Source organism: Sciurus vulgaris, assembly GCF_902686455.1.
Source record: "Sciurus vulgaris genome assembly, chromosome: 4".
Taxonomy (NCBI): domain Eukaryota; kingdom Metazoa; phylum Chordata; class Mammalia; order Rodentia; family Sciuridae; genus Sciurus; species Sciurus vulgaris.
The window spans coordinates 137,651,811-137,666,833 of record NC_136464.1 but is presented as its reverse complement, the minus strand read 5'-3'; the positions used below and the strand labels follow the sequence as shown (position 1 = coordinate 137,666,833).

At 38.9% G+C, this 15,023-nt stretch overlaps 1 long non-coding RNA gene across 1 annotated transcript in view; it reads left to right on the top strand.

Moving 5' to 3' along the window:
• LOC306659140 overlaps positions 1–454 on the top strand; it is a 56,347-nt gene extending 55,893 nt beyond the window's left edge. Inside the window, exon 3 of the long non-coding RNA XR_013763226.1 lies at positions 367–454. This is a non-coding gene — a long non-coding RNA (uncharacterized lncRNA). The remainder of the gene's footprint in view (positions 1–366) is intronic.
• The last annotated feature ends 14,569 nt before the right edge of the window (positions 455–15,023 follow it).

Below are 15,023 nucleotides of genomic sequence, written 5' to 3'. Positions count from 1 at the left end.
ATCTAACAAGGCAACCCTGATGTCTTCTAATATATTCTCTAACAATCCAATATTTTCCAGATCTAGTTCCAATAACTGTAACTATTTAATTCTGATCCAAATAAAGTTTTATTAGGTAGGAATTGGAGAAAATAATTAGTGAGTGATTGGAAACATGGCTTAAAAGAAAATGACCCAGCAGATCTGTATTCCTCACCAAAAATTGGGGACAATTTATTTCCAAGCTCTGTGGTAGACAGAAATCCAATCAAGAAATGCACCCTTGTTTAGAACCCTCTGATAGACTTTTAGCTTTCAATTGTACAGGAGCCTGCAGACAAATGACTGCTTTCTTTTTTCTTTTTCTTTTTCTTTTTTTTTTTTTAGGGTGCTAAAATGCTATGGTTCTCGAGGTAGTAGAGAGACTTCCAAGGAGAAAGAGAAAGAAATGGACTGGCTGTGTGCTACCCAGAATTTACAGCAGGGATTTCTCTGTCACAGGGAATTCCCATCTCTTCTTTGGAATTATGAGTTATCTGTGCCTGTGTGTTCTCAGTCACACAGCGACTTCCCTTATTTTCATTTGTATTTTCCTTAATTTTAATTCATGCAGCAAATAATACCATGTCCTTTGTGTGGCAACTCTACCAGCCACTGCCAATAAATGTGCATGTGGTATAATAAAGAGGAAGGCACTTGCAGCCCTCAGAAGGATCCCTTTCGAAGGAAGTTGGGAAATTTAACAAATAAATACTGTACTATACAATTGGAGCAATGGATGAAGAATTTGAGAGTGCTATAGAAATGTAGAAAGCCTTCAGAGGTTAAGTGGAGACTTACCAGAGGAACAAAGAGAAAATCTCATTAGTAAAATGAAGAGTTGCATGAAGAGGAGAGTCTTGAGAAATTCTAAGCCTATCCCTGCTCTGACTGCATGCAAAGGCCTGTAGAGCTCAAAATTTCCACAGATCTACTGTATTTTGTTTCTTTTTACAAAATGAACAAATCTATCACACTTACTACCAGATGTATGCTGATTGAAAAATGACCAGAATTCTTCACTCTTCCCCATATCTATCCTCTTTACAATAATGGCTTTGTAAGCCTTTCCCATTGAGAGATGGAATCTTTCCCCTCTTACTTCCTGAATCAGGGTTAATCTCGTGTCTTGCTTTGGCAACACATTATGGTAGAACAAAAGATGTGTCAGTTCAAAGCCCATCTTCCATTCTCTTGGAACCCTGCCTGCACCATGAGATCAAGCCTGGACTAGCCTCCCGGAGAATGAGAGACCAGATGGAGCAGCGCCAAGTCAACCCAGCTGTCCTAGCCAAGGCCCCAGGCATGTGAGCAAGCCCAGCTGAGATCAGGTGGTCCAGAATAGCTAGGCCCCAGACTCATGGGATATATAATAAGTGGTTATTATGCTAAGATACCAAGTTTTAAAGTGATTTGCTATACAACCACAGTTAACATCAGAGGATGTTTATAAGAATAAATAAAATATTGCACATAAAATATTCTACCCAGAGTCTACCACAGAGTAAACAGTGAAAATTATTATTTTCTCATATGTTTCCTTAAGTATCCTCTAATCTATAGGTTCCCTTTTCCACCTACATACACATTTCACCTCTCTGTCTTCTATTTTTCAGAACAAACGATTGTCTTTCTATCAGCGATTCCCATAGTCTGTTATTTTGCTGATTGCATACTGTGGCACTGATAATATGGTCTTTTTGCACCATCTATTTCTTATTAAGTGGTGATGAAAATTATTATTTTTGAAGATTAAGGTCTGAGAGTTAGTTTATTCTTTTGACTTGAATGTGCACAAAAATACTCATGAAATGTGTTCTATTCCATATCCAGTGACTTAAGCTCATGATGAAGGTCCTGAAGTGACTTGGCCCACTCGGTGTAGGTTTGCACTGGTCACTCCCTTTTGTTCATGTCTAGAGTTTGCTGCCATTATCAACTATCCTATCCCCAAGAGAGGCTTGACATTGCCAAGGTAGTTGACTGGGAACATAATCTTCTCATCAGTGTGACAAATCCTTAGAAATTCATAGTTTTCCTCTTCTTAATTAGCTAAGGCATGCTTTGACACCAGTGCCGTGGGTGCACCTAAATTCTATGATGGAAGCTTCCTTTATATATTGCAGTTTTATATGGTTGAATATTCTGAAATATTGGAAGACAGGAGGAGGGGCCAGTTCCTACCAAGTCTGGAGTAGTAACAGGAATCTGACGGTCTCCTAGGGGAAGCACCATTATTTTGCTGTTTGAAGTTCCTTTAAGCTCCTTCAGATAATTTATGGACAACATCGGCTACAATCTTCAGGTTTTTGCTTGACTTTCTTAATAGTCCAGATGACTTTTCCTTTGGATCCAGTTACCTTTCATTCAACCTATATGACTATCCTTCTATAAATACTAGGGAATAATAATCTTTTCTATTTCAAGTTTTGTGCTAAAGCAATCTTTAGAGTTCTACCAGAAAACTTATTTTAAATAAGTATAATAGTAATAATAGTATAATAATTGTTAATTTATCAAATCTTCATTAAGCATTTGCAATATGATGATGCCATATAATGTCTAAGTTTGGGCTGGGAGCAAAACTTGAGATATGAGGTAAAGATTTGAATACAAGTGATGTATTTCATTTGGATGCATGGAGCTTTATCCTATGGGAAAATCTGAGAAAAGAAGTAAAACCCAAACATCATAATTACTTTATGTAAAGAGTGAGGAGACTGAAACAATTCCTGAGTCATTGCCTAATGGCTGCTGTAGAAGGCAGGCAGATGTTGATTTTGCATGGGATAGTGACTTTTCAAGATTTTTGGAGAAGCCAGGCGTGATGGTGCACACCTGTAATCCCAGTGGCTCTGGAGTCTGAGGCAGAAGGATCATAAGTTCAAAGCCAGCCTCAGCAAAAGAAAAGCGCTAAGCACCTCAGTGAAACCCTGTCTCTAAATAAGATACAAAATAGGGCTGGGGATGTGGCTCAGTGGTTGAGTGACCCTGAGTTCAATCCCTGGTACCAAAAAAAAAAAAAAAAAAAAAAAAAAACATTGTTGCAGAAAATGTCCTGAGCACAAAATATATGTAGTAGCATTGTGAATCTGTCAGGGAACACTGGCAGTTATAAGATAATGAGTAGAGTACCAACATCATCTGCTGGGACTAAGCGTTTTACATATATTATCTCATTTAATCCTTACACTTCTACAAGGAAATGATTATTATGTCTGAATAAAGAGAACAACTGAGGTTAATATTATTTGTGACATTTTATCAAGGTTATATACTAGTGAGAGACAGAGTCACAATTCAGATCAGGACTTTGATCAGAATCTAATGATTCCCCAACTGTCCCACAACTGCCATTCAACAGCCAAGGTTATGACTCAGGGTCCTTGGCATGCAGCCTTGAGACCTTTCGCTGGACCCATGTGGTCATTCTCATTCCCTGCACAAACTCCCATCTCACCTTAGTGCCTTAGGAGTTGGATCCCCTGAGTTAAATTCTTCACACACATCTCTCTTGAAGGCATTTGATGCTACTACTTTATTTTGATGTGCCAGACATCATCAGACGAAAGTCTGCAAGCTTCCCCTTTCAACTTGTCAGCTGCCCATTTCCAAACCCAGTATTCTGGGGTTATCCCTTCTGACTAAAGATGCTTTATTATCTTCACTGATAACCCTTTTGCTTTGAAGTTGCTGTCACATCTACAGCAGGGTCTTTTTACACATTGTTCCCTCTTCCTGAACACATGTCTTTCCCTGATAACCTAGCTGGCTCCTATGCCGCCATCTTATCTAAGTGCCATTTCCTATTCTCTGCTGACCTTACTGACTATATTAAATTGAAGGACCAACTAGCTCTCTGGCACAGCACTAGTTGTAGTTACAATTTATTTTTTGTTTCTCTGAGGAGTCCATTAAAGGTCTGAAAACTATCAGGAACGACAGACCACGTCTGATTTTGTTTACTACTGTATCCACCTCACTTAAAAGATAGAAGGTGCTCCGTAAATTTTGTTGAATAAAAAGAAGAATGAATGCATTTCAGTCACAAAGCACCCAGGTCACAGAGAACTCTCAATATTTTGTACTTCATCTACTAGGAAATAACTTAATAACTTTGGGTCTTGCCTCCATATAGACTTAACTTGTCACAGTCTATGCCTAACACTAAAACAAACAAACAAAAACCCCAACAAAGCAAAACAAAACACCTCACACATGCCCTCAGCCTTTCCCAGGGACTGTATCCTACTATCCCTACCAGTGTTCCTCCATTTCACAGTCCTGCCTCAGAATCCATGGTAGATTGGTTCCAGGAACCCCTAGGAGGGCAAAATCTATGGATGCTGAAATCTCTTACGTAAAACAGCAGGATAGGGTTTTCACTCACTCCCATGTAGGTTAATCCATCACTAGATCACATGTAATACCCATTACAATGTAAATGCTATGTAAATTGTTGTTATACTGTATTGGTGAGGGAATAATGACAAGAAAAATAAGTCTATACATATTCAGTACAGACACAATTTTTTTTTTTCCTGAATATTTTCTGTTTGGGGTGGTTGAACTCATGGATGCAGAATCCACAGATTCTGAGGGTAACTGTACCCCCAGAGTAGCCTGGGATGAATGAAACTAAAAGAATGAATCTGTACAAATTTAAAGAATAGACTCTCTGTCTATTTAAGTTGCTTTTTTCATAATAATAAAAGCATACGCATGAGAAAAGGGCATTGTCATGCCATACACGTCAATCAGTAAAACCTCTAATCTCTGCTTTCTAAAATGCTCAGACTGAGACTTGAGGTTGCAAAGGTACCCTCTAGTATGCACCCCCACTCCTGCACCCACTCATTGAAATTTGTCTTATGAAATGTCAGCTGGGCTCTCCCCCAACCCACTTATGCCATTTAAACTTGCTATACAACACTTGCATGTCTTAAGTTATCATTATGTAGACCCTTGAAATACATGCTTCAAAAGAAAGATGTTTTCATAAACATGAAATTGAATGCTGCAAATGGACTCAATATTTTTTTAAAAAAAATTGTTGAATTAGTTATGAATAAGACAATTACAAAAGAGAAAGAATCATAAATACCTAGATGGATTCTGACCATCACAAATCTTAGGAAACAGATAGTGGGATGATGGAATGATACATTTTGATAAAGCTTGTGCAAAAATCATGAGATAAAATTTCATATAGGAGATGCATATTTCATTTTCTTTTCACATGTAAAATGGGAATAGAAAAACCCCACAGAGAGTTCTGAAGATCAGCTATAGTAATTCTTGTGAAGTGTCTTGCCCAGTGCCTGGCTCATAGCAAGTGATTTGTCTATTTTCCCTCATGTCGTGTGTGGAAACACTTTGTAAATGCTGGTATATAAATGTCAGTTGTTGTTCCAAGGGGCCAGGGAAGAAGCTACCAGGAAGGGGGCCAGAAATGAAGAGCCTAGAGATGAATCCAAAGAGAGAAATTGATCACGGGTCATTTGCAAATGTTGTCTAACATCAGGACTCAAACTACACAAAGGACAAAGCCCTGTTAGGCTCAGGCCTGCAGAAGCTTGCTTTTTAAATTTAATTTAGGGGCTGAGCTCAGAACTGAATTGATGGAAGATGAACTTGATCAGGTTCACCAGAAGGTGCAAATACTTCCGGCCCTGCTGGGTGGGTTGTTGACAAAGGCTATGGCCATGACAGTCTTTATTTGGAAGACAAAGTGCAGCATGCAGCCCTGGGTAAAAAAAGCAGGGGAGACAGCTAGTGATGCATCAAATGAAATAACTCTCTGCAACCACAAGAGGAAAACTTTTAAAAAATGAAGAGTTTGAAAGTAATTTTAACAAATTCCTGTGGGTCAAGGACTCACTCCCAAGCACAGATTGCTGACTGGAGAGGTTTCACTTTCTGCAAACTACTTATTTGCAGAATCTCAATGGGGAACAGATCCTATCCTTTCTTCCTGCTAAGAGCATTTAAGCACTCTGCAGAAGCAGAACGTTCTGGCATGAGCTTCACGAAGTGTAACCTCTGGAGAATGGCAAGCAGGCTGCGCTGGGGACTGGGCACATTTTGCATAGTGTGTATTACGCAACATCGACCATTTTCAACCACCAACAGAAAGTGTCATCTCTGAGGACAGTACAGATTTTGGGCAGAACAATGATACTTTGATGGCTGTGCCTGGCTTCCTGGTGCATTGAAGAGGTTAAACCCTGAAAATGCATGAATATGAACAAGTCAGCTGACTGGTTGACTGTGGTACATGACAAGGAGAATTGGGAGGAGAAACAGCTTTAGGGTAACTTCTTTGAAAAATTCCTTTTGTATCTGATTCACTTAGATGTTTCTTGAGAACTTTTAAAATGCAATCAGAATTACCGTAGAAAGTAATAAGAAAAACCAAATAAACTATCTGAAAGAAAATTCACCCAACGGAATTCTTGTTCTTTATCATCTTTTATGTTTTTCTTTCTTTCAATGCTGTCATTTTTGCCTCAACAATGAGTGGAATGTCTTCACTATACTCTGAGGGCTTTCTGTTTTACTTATCCATGGACAGTGAGCATCTGATGTGGTACCCAGCACACACTGGCTCCTTAAAGGGAAAAAAAAAAGGTCGGGGGTGGAGGACAGAGAAAAAAATCTAAGTTGTCCTAAAAGAAAAATAAGTTCAACCAATATGAGAGTTATGTGCAAAAATCTATGTGAATAAATTAGTTTAGAATTCACTTCCTTCTGGACACTGATCCTTTGTCAATTTATACGCTTTGAGAATTTCTTCTCCAAATCTAGGTCTTATAATACCATAGCTTGAAGACATATTGGTATAAATGAATTTGGTTCTTCATTTGGCACCCAAAGCATCTCTAATCCTCACATAATGAAGGATGGTGGCAGAGTTTAAGTTCTGCCACCTGCTATCAAGGCCATGCAGTTCAGTCAGGAGCAGAAAGATATTTCTTTATCCCTGTACAGATCTGAACTTAAGGCAAGGCTTTTGAGCAGATGAAATGTTTTTGGCATCTTCTCCTTTCATCTGTTTGCATATAGTTTGCCCAAATTCCTATTACTTTCATTTCTTTGTATAGTCCCTCTTTTCACACTCCAAAGTTATTACCCTTCCTCACTTCGTCCTCTCGAAACCCTCCACAAATAGTAGAGAGACCTTCAATAAACTTATGTATGTTTGCATATTTAGGTTCTTAACACAGAAGAGATGGAATGGATTGGTAGAACTCCAAACCATGAAATTATTATCATTGTCATTAATAAATTAATTTAAACAAACATTTAAGTGCTCAAATAATATTAATTCAAATATTTACCTTCCTTCTTCAAATTCTGGAAATACAGATTTTCTAAATCCTCCATAGCTTTTTCCCACCATGGTGATTTCCAAGAGCCAGGGAACTGAATGCCCGGGGATGGGAGAACCAGCATGGACAGCCATTTTTATTTGCGAGTCATTTTTGTGTCCATTGCTCAGTTTGGGACTATTGGCAGTGTTTCTAGAAGAAAATTGTCTACTTATGAGCCTAAAATTAAAGTAGTCAGATTTTTAAAGTGTTAGGACACAGGGAAAGACAGATGTAGGTACTTAGAGATGTACTGGTGATTCATAGTAGAATGTCAATGACTCAGGAGAGAGGGCCTTCACCTAGACAAAGGGAAGAGAAAGGCGGTGACAGCTTATGGCCAAGATTAAAGCACACTTCAGGACTGTAATTTAAAAACTAAATATGACTCATTTAACAGAAGCCAGCTGTGCGTGTGTGTGTGTGTGTGTGTGTGTACGAGAGAGAGAGAGAGAGAGAGAGAGAGAGAGAGAGAGAGAGAGAGAGAGAGAGAGAGAGGGAGAGAGAGAGAGAGGGAGGGAGAGAGAGAGGAGCAAGTGTATCACTTTTGTTTTCTACTCTCTGGGACTTGGCTTAAACCTGTCCCTGTGAGAAGCACTCAGCCATAATGTAGCACTTTTCATAGTGCGGTGTGGGGAACCCTGGATATTCCTGAGACTATTTCTGAGACCATTTTAGAGGATCCATGAGGTCCAAAATATTTTCATAATGTCATTTAGTACTACATGTGTTGACATTAGTACCAATGGTACAAAAGCCATGGGAGGGGAAATTGATGGTGTCCTAGCACAAATCAGCGTGGTGGCACCAGATGATACTTGGTGTGATGCTCTTCACAGTCACTTTCAGTTAAAGACCTAACTACCAGGTTTATTTAAGAATGTCCTTGAAGAAGTAGGAAAAAAATATCAAATTGATTTCATCTCGACCTTTGTGTATGCCTTTTTAACATTCCGCATGGCTGAATGGTTTGCTTGCATAAAGTACTTCTGCATACTGAAGAACAATGGTCATCTCCAGAGATAATACTTGTGCAGTTGTTTGAGTTGCGAGCTGAACTAGTCACTTTTTTTAATGAAACAATTTCTACTCAAAATTTGAATTACTAGCTGATAAATTATGATTATTCAGACTTGTATCGGCTGACATTTTATCAAACTGAGTGAAATGTGTCTGTCTCTTGAAGAATAACAATTGATAGCATTTGTTGCTAGTGACAAAAAGGAGCTGTCAAGCAAGAATGAGAATTTTGGAAAATGTGTTTCTATCATGGTGAGTTTTTTCCAGTACTTAAGACTTTCCCACGAGATGTAATAATAATAATGGATGTTCTTTTTTGATGCTGTATAATGAATTAATTCAAGATTTTCCAGATGACTAATGTATGGTATTACAAAGTCACACATTGGTAAAAGGTCTATTCAAATTGCAAGGGAGAACAATGGATTTTAACATAACAGTATAAAAAGTTCACTGATATAATTTCATTATGACTAACCTTTAAGAAACAACCACTAGTTGAATTTCAGTTGTGAACTCTCACCATGAATGGATGAGATAAGGAGCTGTTTGAGCACAGTCTTACTTTCTGCTCAAAGTGTGTGAAACAGATCTCACCTGATCTCGGGGAAGTTGGGGGAAAGCATTAACTAGTGCTGCTCACATCTGAACAGTCTGAAATATTTTACTCCGTCCCTACTCACGATTCCTGGGGTTGCTTCTCAAGGTCTAAAGTTGGGAATGTCTTGTGTGTTCAGATAGTGTTTCTTCTTCTCAAGTCATAAAAATCATCATGGCTAAGAAATACCAGATGGTGTGAAAAAACGAGGAGCCATTGAAATCACTGGCTATTGGGGAGAATGACAATATGGTCAAAGAGTCCCTGACAGACTAACTATTCTGTGGATGAGATACACAGCTCTTTCTCTTGGTTATAATGTCACTAGGGCAAATAGTGATTTGTCTACTCTTTACATTTATGACTGGGGATAAGGTCTAATATTTATAAATGCTAATTTTCCATGCATTTCAAAATTTTCTTTGGAATATAGCTTATTAGACTAAATTTTAATAGATATTTACATATCTCTAATAGTAAGCTGAATTATCTAGGGTTTTATGGTTTTGATACTTCTAAAGTTTTCAGCATCAGAATTTAGTTTGGCTCCTTAGTTTACATTCCAACTAGAAATATTAGGAGAGAAAATGATACATGAATCAGTATGGTAACATTAGATAGGAAGAAACATCATGAAGAAAGCTTAAAAGAGTTAGGCTTAAATAATTCCCTAATTTGTAGCCAATTTTAAGGTTTCCAATTCTAAGATGTTGAAAGATCAAGGACTTTATATGATATAGGTCCAAAATTTTCATTCAAGTCCAACATCCTCCTTAAAATGTAAGTTCCCCATTGTAGTCTTGGGCCAAATGTAAACACTTTTGGAACACTTGCATAGAGTTGATCAAGTTTTCAAACTTTCATGCAATTAAAAATGCTATTTTGAAATGATCCCTCCTCTAAATACTCTGAATATAGATTGTGCTTCTGGAACTAACTATAAATAGTCAAATGACACCCAAATGGATTTGAAAATATCTCCAATATCCACCAAAGGTTCATGTTGAAAAAAATTATAGTTAATGTTTCCTATTCAAGAGGGAGAACCAAAACAATTCCTCTTGGCAGATTTTTCTATAGCTCATCAATGGGAGAATGTTTTTGCCAAAGAAATATGCAAGTTTGTGTCTGATTAAATAAGAAGAAAACTTTATTGCTGTTATAGCTTTTTTCTATTTCTACCTTTATTCATTTCATACTCAGTCAACCAAACCTAACCAAGACTCCATGACTTTCAATAAGACAGTAACCCTCTGAAGCAGCTTCCTAGTTCTGTGATCTTATGAGTCCAAGATGGTAGGGATGGGTGAAACTTCTGTCATACTCAGGTATGTGGGTGAAGGTGGAGGAGGGGCTTGGGCATGAATAAGCACAGGAGAAGTGTTCTTCATGACAAACTAGAAAAATCCATCCTGTCAAAACCGCATGTGTTCCTGATTTATCACTATGATTACGCCGAGGTTTTGCTTTACAGTATCCTGGATTTTAAATTGAAAGTCAAATATTATTTGCCACAAGAAGCATGAATTGAATAGTTGGAAAGTTGCTAGCAAGGCCCAGCATGGTGAATTAGTATCTCGATGATAATGAGCCCAAGTAGTTGGTGGGTCACTTGGCTCATGTTGCTGCATAGTTGGAGTAGGCTGTAGGACTCTGGGTACTCCAAAGCCCATGGATTCTAGATTAGTTCAAATGGTGTGACAGCTAAACCTAGGGGTTCTTTTACTCTTTGGGAATAGCAGCTCTATTTTAATTCCTCTACTTGTATGCAAACTGTGTGCAAACATAATGTAAAATAAAACAGTGCAGCTGAAGAGAAATAAAGTCTGCATTAGGAAACAGCACGTGAAGAACGTGAGCTAATATCTACTATGGGCTTAAACTGTGCCTGAAACTGTGATAGGTACTTTATGTATTTTCTTAGTTAATACAATAGCTTTTATTATCCACATTTTGCAACTGTGGAAACTGGAACATTAGGAAACTAAGCAATTTACAGAACTTCAAACATTTACAGCAAGGTTAGGAATAAAATTAACTTTCACTGAGTCCCCACTCTGTGGCTCCACATTATATTCTCTGCCTGGGACACATGGTTATGATATTTCAGATTAGTTTTTACTATAACACTTGGAAGTCAGCATTAGGGTCATATTTTAAAGGGAAGTAACTGAGTCTCAGAGATGGTAAATGAACTGACCCGAGGTAAGAGAAACCACTCAGCTGCACAATTCAGCTTTGAAAACATGACTTTGCCTGAAAGCAAAGCCCATGGTCCTTCTACTTTTGTGTTCAGGCAGATGATTTGAGAACCTGAAGGGGGAACTGATTTTCAGAGAGAGACCTACACCTTCAAAGCTGTGCTGGGAATCTCTTATTTCCCTTCATAAATTTGCCCACTGCTAGATCCTTTGTGGCCCTTTCTTTAGTACTGCCTGACCTGTCCTGTCAGGCTTTGATGGTATGCAGAACTTGACCCTAGCCCATGCAGCAACGGGACAGATTGCAACATCAACGGTACTACAGTTTCCCTCATGTGGCCTTGGAGGGAGGCTGGAACAGGTTCTGCATTGCTGGCTCACTGCCCCACCACCTCCAATCCTTTCGGCCACCCCCGAATGAAGACAGCTTCAATACTCATCATTCAGCACGTTTGAGGTTCAAAACGGGCTTACAGCCCACGCGACCAATGCTGGAGGGATGGGATGTGTTCTTGCCCTGGTTTCTCCTAAGCCGTTGGAACGGCGTGGTTGCCTGTTAGCACGAGTGAATTCCCTTTGCCGTGCGCTTCGCAGGAAGCCTATGGGAACGTGCACGTGATCACACGTTCTCTCTCATTTGGGTAGCACTCAGATTTGTTTGGTGCTGAAAGCTGTAGCTGGTGCCTCACGTGTGGTTGCTGAAAATTCATCAAGGTTTTTTCTAGGAATCTTTTAAAAACATATCTAAGGAAAGGTGCAAAGCTCCAGTAATACAAGTAATGAAAGAAATGAATGTTTTCTTTGGCTGTCCATTTACCCTGTTTTTAATCAAATAGCTTCAGGAACCAAGGGCTGACTCAGAATTTCCTCTATCAGCCCTCAAAGGGTAGTATAGGAAGCAGAAAACCCCATAGGATAGATTCAGAGAGCCTTAGGTTCAACATGGACTTTCACACTTCCTGTGAGGCTGACATCACTCCCCTGAAAGGCTATTCCTTATCTGCAAAGAAATATCCTTATCTTCATCTCAAAAGTTAAGAATTAGCACATCAAATGTGGAAACAGCTCGCAAAAGACTTACATTAAAAACTTGATGAAATCTTCTGTTGTTTGATGAAATCTTTCCTTGTTAGCTGTGTAACCCTAGGCAAGTTACTTAACCTTTCTGAGTTTCATATTCCTCTTCTATAAAACTGAAAACAGTACCTACTATAAACAATAGTTGTGTGGATTACACAACATGACATAGTAAAGCACCTGGCATTATTGGCACTCCTTCATGACAGCTTTTATTATTACAAAGTCTTTCCAGGTTCAACTGGAAAGAGCTTAGGTATTACTAAGGTAATCATGTAATCCTTGTTGCCCTGGACAGAAGTTACTTATGCCAGATTCTAGAAAAATCATTAGCAGCACATTCTTCACTCTCATAATGCTTCAAATGAATTCTGTGGTAATTCTAAACCTAACCAATATGTGGATAGCAGTCTGGCCTGTTGAGAAGGAGAGAGCATAGTAAGCAGTTCCTTACCTATAAGAAATGTTTGTCTCATTCTTCCAGTGGGGCAGTTGGTTATGACTAGTTAGGTATTATTGGGTCACTGTTTATTATTTTTAAGCACATAACCATCTGTACGTAAGTCAGAAAATGTATTGGCACAGTTTTAGGTAAGGTTGTTACTTCTTTCTTTGCTCACTTTCCATTTATTGGCATCCATTTTTCAAGAGCACATGGATTTCTTGCTGCCTTGTGACCATCCCAAGTTACCTCCTCGGTTAGCTCCATGGGATGGCCCTTTGAGTGGCTGCCTACATAGCTTCCTGCACAAGCTGGTGTCTCTCACTCCCAGCAAGCACACCTCATTTTAATTCTGCTGCTGGAATCATGCTGCTACACCCGAAAACTAATTTGTGCCTTGTGAGCTTGGCGAGCTTTGCTGTCTCACTTTGGACCCATGACGTAGGTACAGGCAAGTCTGGGTCCTTGTTTGGGGGAAAAGGTGTAGAGCAGGGAGAGATATTGTGATGGGCTGACAGATCTGACTCCATGAGAATGTTATAGGCCAGACTGTAAGGGAAATGACTAAACAGACTCCATGTTATGTAGGAAATAAACTTCTCCCATGGGAACACCCTGCCTCTGTACCCATTCTCAGTTACTTAGCATGACATGTTTAGCAATACAAAATGACAATTCTTATGTAAAGGAAAATTGCTCTCGTTTGATCTCTATTGCTCCTAACCAATGTACCATGTAAACATAATTGTGTGGATGTTAGTAACCATTCTGTAGTTTGTACCTAGGTAAGGGTCATTTTGACCCACTTCTCCCTCTGTTGATGACCTCATGATGCTAGTTTGTAATTTCAAATCATAGCCACAGACACTTATGATTGATATGATTTTGGGTATAAGAACCCCTACAACCCTATGGTCAGGGCTATTCTCCCAATAGCCATTTTTTGGGGCATTGTGTGAGACAGTCAGCTGGCCAGCTTAATAAAGACTCTCAAATTTGGACTTCTCAGTGGTGACCGATCTGTTCTTAAGTTGCGCCCCATAACTATATCTTCCTGAATCTTCCCTTGACACTGTCCACTGTCTCCCTGACTGCTGCCTCCAAATCCATCATATCCATTGTCTTCTTCATTTATGGAGGAGCAAATGAGAAGCAAATGGTAGTTTTCTCTGCCCTTAGGAGCTACTAAACTTTGAATAGGATCTGAAGGGCAAAACCTAGTATAACTAGAAGTATCAGGAGGGGAGGTCTCTCCACAAATCCTTCTCTTCTTCTTTTCAACCAACTTTAAACTTCCTCCTCAGGAGAGGAGAAGGAAATCAAGTATCCTAGGACCAACATTATTTCCATTGATTGTTGTCTCACTCTTGGTATTTAACCTTTGATCCAGTCCTTTGAAATGTAGGTCATCTTTTCTAACAGCCACTGTGTGGAGCTAGTGAGGAAAGAAAAAGGTACTCCATTATTTCATGTGATTGCCCTGAGTATATATACTCAGATCACTGTGATACAAGTAACTTGTTCTTTCTTTAATTCCTCCAACACAGTAGAGATTAGCCACATATAGTTTTTTTAAAAATACACATATGTTGTGGTTTAGGTCTAAAAATGTCCCCCTGAAAGTTTTTTTTGGAAGTGGAGATTGAATTCAGGGGCACTGTACCATTGAACTACATCCCCAGCCCTTTTTATTTTTTAAGACAAGCTTTTATTAATTTGCTAAGGCTGGCCTCAACCTACAGAGGTGCTGGGATTGCAGGCATACGCTACTTTGTCCAGTGAAAAGTTCATGTTTTGAAAGCATTATATAGAAATCTTCTGAAGTGAATGATTAGATTACAAGAGCTGTAGACTCATCTATGAACTCATCCACATGTGTGGTTGGAGGACAGAATTTTCCTGAAAATAAATCAATATACACATCTCCATTGTCTCCAAATTCTGATAGATTTCCTGAGTCTTCTCTTTCGGATTATTCGTTTGGCCTGTTCTGTTGTTCAATCTTCTTGTTCAGTTTTCACATCAGACTTTAAATGTTGTAGAATGATTTCTTGCTCTCCGGTTCTAAGCTTCTCAGAGCAGCCCATTTTTGTTGTTGTTTTAATGAACGCGCTTACTTCCTTTGTTTTATTCCTATTTCCTGAATTGCCTCTTTTTCCTCCAAGTGGTTCTTATTAATCTTGGTACTTCTCTTTTATGCTGTTGATTTTCCCCAAGTGTCTAGTGCTCATTGGTTGTCCATTCATACTATGATCAGTGTGCGTAGCTAGTAAGTGCTTCTTCTGCAACTGTGTTCA